Here is a 7,903-nt window from a genome sequence, read left to right as displayed (position 1 = left end):
TGACAGCAGAACCGCTGCTGGCGTAACAAAGCTTCAATGGCAACAGACGTAACGCAAATGAGTCTCAAGTTCTTTTATTCGTGAGTTCGAATTGAATTTAGATTTTGGAATTTGAAAAGTTATCTTATGAGTAGGGCAACCAATTTTTTGACCTAAAAACTTGAAATTTTGACTTTATAAGTTACAAATTTTGAAATAATTTTGACCAATAGCTTTCTGCGTTTGCAACCAAATGCGAAATACAAAGTATATTAGAAATCAAACCGTTAGGTAAAGATATTTTCTTTTTTAATGAAATATGAGAAAAATGTGGAAGACTCAAGGACACCACATCTAACGAACAGCGAACAGGTATAATGAAAGTCACTCGAAAAACTGCAAAAGATAAATATGGAGTGTCTTTAAATATCCCGAAATTACTGAGAGGGTTTTGCACTATTATACTTCAACATCAAGTAATGTTTCACATTATCGCCTTTGAAGTTCCTGTCTCTCGCCAAAATTTTTCTTAAAATAGAGAAATACAGAAGTTGCGTGGGAGTTCCTCAGCAGGCTATAAAAATGTGGTGAAATATCATCTCGTCCCATTTTCACAATGCACTTGATGTCATTCCTTGAGATTCTTGCTTGAATATATTTTCCAATTCGGCAGCCATCAACACCAAAGTTAAGGGACCTCATTTTCTGGTAAGCTTCTTGAATGGTGTATCGGCTGTCTTCCATCTTCTGAATTGAATCGAACAGTGCGCTGTACTGCTCCTCTATTTCTACAAGGTGAGTAGCTAAATTGGGAGCTTTTACAGCATCTTGAGCACGCCGCAGCAAGACACCACCATCATGGAAGTCTTCCACAATATTCCTTACTTCTGGTAGACTTCTTGAATAATAGAAAGCAGCTTTCAACCAAGGGCCCATCTAGTTACATTTGGCTGTGGAGGTTGGCCAAGTAAAGTAAAACTAGCTCTTCTTGACCTGTTTTTAATGGTCACTGCTTTAACCCTGGCAACCAACTCATCAACAGCAGGGTAGTTGGCTAATATTCAATCGTGAGTAGTGGACGAAACAAGATTATTACCTCAGAAATTGCAACAAATCGATTATTACGTCAGAATAGCAACAGAAATTGCAACAAAAAATCAGTATCTGTGTAGCTTTTAATAAAATATCAATAGAGAGAAGAAAAACTACATTAAAAGAAAATTTTGACCTAACCATGAATTTGGACTTTTTTTTTACTTAATAACTTTGAAACTTCTTTTCGTGTCAGCCTGAAATTTAGTTTGTGGACGTTTTATAAACTTTGAACAAGGCAGAAAAATTTTGACTTTATTGACTTTTGGTTGCCCTACTTATGAGTCTCTGTCTGAGTCTTATATTATGAGTCTCTGTTAAAATTGTGAGTCTCTGTTAAAATTGTGAGTCTGAGTTAAAATTGTTTTGTGCAGAGGTATATATATATACCACTTTCAGAAAAAGGGAAAAAGCAAGCAGTTACGATAATTTAAAATTGGCAAATTTCAACAATGTTTACGAACTGAAGTGAACTCCTGGTGAGATTCCGTCGCAGAGGTGAACTGCGGATACGTTTTGTTAAAGCAGAGAAGATTGAAAGCGATGACTTGCCATTAAACAGAATCACTTGAGGAAAGCTGCCGGTGAAAGGTTATTTGAGTAAAAATGATCCATCAAAATTATCCCGGTGCACAACAAGTGAGTTTTCTTAAGAAACGCAACTAGCCTATTTATTCTCACTGTTGGGTTCAGTGAGTTTTTAAGAAACGTAAATGTTATGTGAGAATTACATTTTGTAGAGAGCTAAAAACAATGGAAATTCATTCGGGTCCCTACAAACTTAATAACTTACTTCGGTCACAAGCACGTTTTAACATTCGCGTTTTGTCGCTTCTACCTTTTCTCGACCTTTGTTATGTGGACGTGTAGGCTATGGTCAGGTATGGTTTCTGTGATGGTCAGAAATAAAAAACAACTGAACTGAACAAGTAGCCTAACCTTTTTTGCTGATGACACCAATTTAACAGTTCAGTGCAGTTTGTTTTTATTTCTGACCATCACAACGAAAAAAAACAATATATGACAAGTTTAGCAGCTGAAGTCTAGAAAAACGTAGAAGCGACAAAACGCGGACGTTATAACGTGCATGATACCAAATCAGGACAATCAGTTTAAAATATGGCACGGTCACAACACCTTAATAAATTTTTAATAGATATAGAAAAAAAAGAGAAAAAGGGCTAAGAATTTTTTTTTAACAATTTATGAGTAAAAAAAAACAAAACAAGACAGTTGCTATGTTGATCGACCCTTGGTGGGTTATCAAAAGTGTTGATGGTCTTGAGGGGAACACTCTTGATGCGTTAGCTCATCACGTAGAGCAAACTATGTCTAACATAAATCTTTCTTCTCTAGAAAAAACTGTCAGTATAGACTTGTTCAAAATTGGCAACTGGATGAAAATGAACAAACTCTCTATTAACTACAACAAACTGAGTAGGTACATGATACTAACTAAACAAAAGCTTGATGTAAAGATGCATGTGACAATGAATGGAAATAAATTACCAAGAAAAATATTGTATTAAATATCTTGGTGTATTTGACGATTCTCTCAACTAAAAATATCACATTCAAAACGTCTGTAAAAAAAACTGGCTAGAAGTTTCTTGGCCATTCTGAAGCTTAAAAATTATGTGGATACTAACACACTGAAAATTGTATAGTAGGCTACAGTCCTATCTATAGACTTTTCCCGCAGCTCTGTGCTATGAAGCGTGATATGGAAAACAACCACGCTGGCTGCTTCATCAGCAAGCACCAAATTACTTGTGAATACTTAATTGATAACTTGTTTAATAGTTAGTAGAAACTTTGTAAAAACGTGAAATCAACGTTAAAAAACAAGGAACTGACTGTTCTATTTTATTCAAGTTACTTTTATAAGAAAAACAGGCCAAGATACAATGATAAGCCACTTATTAGCCTAATGGGCTCTCGTAACTGCGCATAAACTAACGCGCTTAAAAGAACTGCTGATAGAGTTAAAGGGACATAACTTTAAGCATTCCATTTACTAAGCTCGTTTATTTAGCCAAATTAAACAAACTTAGAATAATAATTAATATAGCCTATAAGATAATGTCTATAAAATTATGTTCGATGAAGGCTATCACAGCTGGTAGAGAAAACGTTTTCAGTGGTTTTATTGAGCTGGACTGCCATTCAACCATGGCCATAGCTTAATTGTGTCAATTGGGGCCTCGATGGAATTATGAGACCTCCATTTTTTCTGTGTATATTATAGGTTAGAACGTAGGATCGTAGGAATGACCTATGTAAAGCTCGCAGGAGTTACAGACCACAAAATAGCGGTGTCTATCGCTATCAATTCTTGCTGCAATCGGCTGCTCACAAACATTTATTGTCATCATATAGCCTACCTTGTTTTGGCCACTTTTTGGTTAACCCAGTGGTTCCCAACCTTTTTTACCCGGTGGACCCTTTTAGTCAATATTCAACTCTAAATTCCCCCCCTATAAATTTAGTTTGTTAAAAACTCGTTTACATTAATTATTAATATTTTAATCTAAGCCTTGCAAGATAAACTAAACTTCCACTGCTGTAGTAATAATTTAATTAATAAAAAACGTTGCTGAAAAGAATTTTATTCAAAGAAAAAAAAGGAAAATGAGATGCAAAGACCAGCTGAAAGTCTCCCTCGACAATGCAATCATTGATCTGGATTCATGGGAACAACTTGCTAGTGACAGATCACTCTGGAGAAAAAGAATTAGGGAAGGCACAAAAATTTTCGAAAAAACAGGATACAAAAAGCCCATAAAAAACGAAACACTGGAAAAGAAAAGCTAAAACTACCAAGTCCCCCACCTTCCATACAATGTGCCTTTTGCCTTTTGCCCACGTCTTTTCCATCATAGACTGGGCCTCCAAAGCCACATATGATATCACCATCCAAAGCCAAATTCGATTGGACACGAGCTGGAGCCAACGACATTGAAAATATAAGAGTCAAGGTGTTTAACAGTCTGTGTGAAGCTTGTGATTTTTTGTTTCGACAACTCATGAATGTGATGGAAGAGTATTGGAAAGAGCATAACGAATATCATTCTCCACGTCTAATCTTTTTCTCTGCTTTCTTTTCCTCTGCAAGAGTTGAAAAACCTTATTTGCATAGATAAGCGGAAGCAAACGGAAAGATACTTCGAATAGCTTTCTCTGCCACTTTGGGATAAGAATTAGGCTACACGTTAATGGCCAAAATTCAGTGATTGATTTTTTTCTCTGAATAAGTCTCTTGTGCCAGAATCCGTTTTGAGTTCTAAAAATTCATTCTGCAATTTATCGGGAAGTTTGTCCATCAACAATGTGAATGAATTTCAAAAATGAATGAATCATCAAGCTTCCAAAGCATCTTTAAATGCTGAGCGGTACTGGCATCTGCTTCTTGAAGGGTCACCCAAGCCAAGCTGGTCGAAAGGTAGAGGCCAGACAAAACGTAGTCCCCCGCGATCAGGACAGCAGAGCCTTCTAGTACCTTAGGACAATCTCCTAATGACAGTGACATAAATCAATCACTCTTTTTCAACCTTCCTTGAGCCAGCATGGAAGTACAGTTTGTAAATTCACTGCAATATCAATATGTCAATGGCGCATGGTTACAGATAACCCATGTTGATGCGCAATCTGCTTCAAACGGAGATGGCGACTGAAAATATACCGTATATTTTCCGTTGCATTTCCAGATTCAATTTATTCAATGGACCAAACATTTCAACCAAATAAGCAAGGAATCTAATCAATCTGTCATCATTCAGCAATGAACCAAATTCCCATTTTATTTAAAGGTCAAAAAATAATTTAAGCTCGTCTCAGAGCTCAAACACTCGCTTGGTTACGTTTTCTCTTGAAAGCCATTGAGTAGGTATTTGCATGAAAAAGAAGTAGGCCTACGTGATGGTAGGCTATGCATCCATGTCATTGCACAGTTGCTTGAATAATCGGGAGTTAAGGGCTCCTTCTTAATGCTTTAAAGCTCTGGTCTAGGCCAACTTACTAGGCTTAAAAAGGTTTACAATCCTAAAACCAAATTCCCCCCTAAAAATTGCAAAATTCCCCCCTAGTGGGGAATTCCCCCCCGGTTGGGAACCACTGGGTTAACCTATTGATGAAGATGTATAAGGGCGTAGGCTACACTACGCATTTGTCGGAACTCATCAAATAGAAACTGGATTTCCGTAGAAATTTGGTGATTACTTTAGATTTGAAATCGAAGCTACGTTTCATTTTTTTTTCTACCACAAAGAATTTCAATAATTTGTTGTTTAGCCTACCCAATTTTATATAGGCTACCCAGTAGCCTGACCTTCTTGATTTAAAAGAAGCTGCATCAGTGTTATTTTTTACGTGTTATAATTGTCAATGGATATCTTAAATTTTTGTTTTTTTGTTTGTTTTTTCTTTTTTGTGTAATTTTTGTGTGTTTATAAACCATTATTTAATGTGTAGGCTATGTTATTGTTTCTAGCACTAGTTGCTACGTTCATCTGATGAAATTGAAAGTAAAATTAACAACAAACAAGATGGTTTATTGCTTCACTGACGTATCGCGCACCATGACAATGCGCATCCTCAGAGCAAATAACATACAAAATAAAATTTCACCAGGTTATATACTAGCCTACTGTAGTGCGATTGAAGGCAAGAAAAAATAAAACACGCAATATTTTAAAAAATTGATGATGTGTGAGGTGTGTTTTTAAAATATTGCGTGTTTTATTTTTTCTTGCCTTCAATCGCACTACAGTAGTATATCCACTGGTGAAATTTTATTTTATTTATTTTGTATGTTATTCGCTCTAAGGATGCGCATTGTGATGGTGCGCGAAACGTCAGTGAAGCAATAAACCATCTCGTTTGTTGTTAATTTTACTTTCAATTTCATCAGAAGAACGTAGCAACTAGTGCTAGAAACGATAATTGTCCTGATGAACACCCAAACTTTTCAGTATTCAGTGTATGTTATTTTTGTTATTTATCATGTGGTGGCAGCTGACTCGATAACCAACCGGTATTCTTGCTGTCTCTTAGTCATATGGCACATAACAGTTTATGGCATATCTCTTATTATTCTTATGTTTGTGTTATATGACAATCGAAAACTTCACTCTGTTAATCTCGGTGACCGGGCTTGCGTCAGTGGCTCAAAGCCTCTACAACTACAAGTATGCGAAACTGCCAGAATTAAGCTCTGCAAGAAGCTTTCCCAGTCCGAAGATAAATATTCAATCAATCAATCGAAATTGATTCTGAAGCTTCTGAAGCCCTGGCCCGTTCTACCATTCTAAATGTTACGGACTGGTGCAACATTCCACGAAATTTCTATTCATACTCTCCTTTCACAACCACCTCGACTCTACAGCCTGGCCTCCGCAACCCAAGCTGGTGGACCTTCCTCGGATGCATCGCCAGCTCAAAATCACACCACCCCCCGCCGCCGCGGTGTGGCAGGTCGGTTCTTTGAAGTCTCTTTTTGAATCAAGTTGTCTTCCGAAGGAACCTCCATGAGTGAAAACGTATCTCCATCTAAATTTCATCTCCATGAGTGAAAACGTATTGTGGCTTGTCTCCGAAAATGGTGCAAATGTAAATTGTAAAAGTAAATTTAAAAAGCAGATGTAAACTGCTATTAGGCCTATGTCATCAGCAAAAAAGGCTGTCCACGAACCAATCTTCCGTAATGAAGATGATTTGAAAACGCGACTGTCTGGCGAAATATGGAGTTATGCTAGCTATATATGGATAAATGAGAAATATGGGAAAGAAAATATGGAGTTTGCTAGCTTGGATATTGCAAGCACCTCCTAAAGTTTAAGAAAAACTTACAGCGTTTGTTCGAAAGTTCTTTGCGGTCCCAGAATATTGCTTCGCAGACCTCTACTTTAAGAACCACTGCTTTAAAATGTCCACGTTAGGTGCCATTGAGTGAGCTAGAGTAGTTGGAGTGATTACGCTTGTGCTGGATGAGTGTACCCAAATAACTTCAAACTTGGATTTTACTGTAAAGTGGATATTATAAAAATTTTTGTAAAAGATATTTATGTATACCGATTCGTCTTCTAACAAAATGTCTTCAATCGTATTTGCTTCTTCGAGAACCACTGTGTAGACTGTAGAGGCTCTTGACGCAGGGCCGGTTAACAAGATTGCTAGAGTGAAATTTCCAATTGTTGAAGTGTTGTTGCCGGAGAATTAATCTATCGACTAAGTGTCGGTGAATGGAGATCAGTCCTCGAATCCGCCAAATGAGTCGAACCAGCGCCGCTTGATCTTGAGTCAGGTGCTTAACTATTGAGCTAACGGGAAGGATGATGATGGAAAACGTGTTGAAATGGTTATATCATTGCGTGTTTGCAATCCTAAGAAAAAAACATAAAAACTTAATTTCCAAATTAATTGACTTGAAAATAAAACTTGAGTAATGTTTATAGCCCGATCGGAAATACGTGGAGTGAATTCTGTTATTTGAGAGCTTTTAGTCACATCTAGGCATTGTATCTTGGAAGAAATTGTTCTTGCTGACTATGAAGCTTTCTTCCAAACAAACATACTTCTTGAGATTAACTTAGTATTTTTAATTTCACGGAATACTTTTAAAACATTTGAAACATATACCTAGTGACTAATAGGCCAGGTTTTCAATTGTCCACAGACAAAGTTGATGCACTAATTTTCATAAAAAGTGTAAAATCTCTAAAAAAACAGTCCACCTGTGTCTCAAAAAATAAATTAAAATTTTGGTAAAGTGCAAAAACTGTGAGTTCTCTGACAAGACACAAAGCACATGACGTACTTATGTTAGACCTAACAT

Source organism: Aplidium turbinatum, chromosome 2, assembly GCF_918807975.1.
Source record: "Aplidium turbinatum chromosome 2, kaAplTurb1.1, whole genome shotgun sequence".
NCBI lineage: Eukaryota > Metazoa > Chordata > Ascidiacea > Aplousobranchia > Polyclinidae > Aplidium > Aplidium turbinatum.
Note: the sequence above shows the minus strand (reverse complement) of the source record.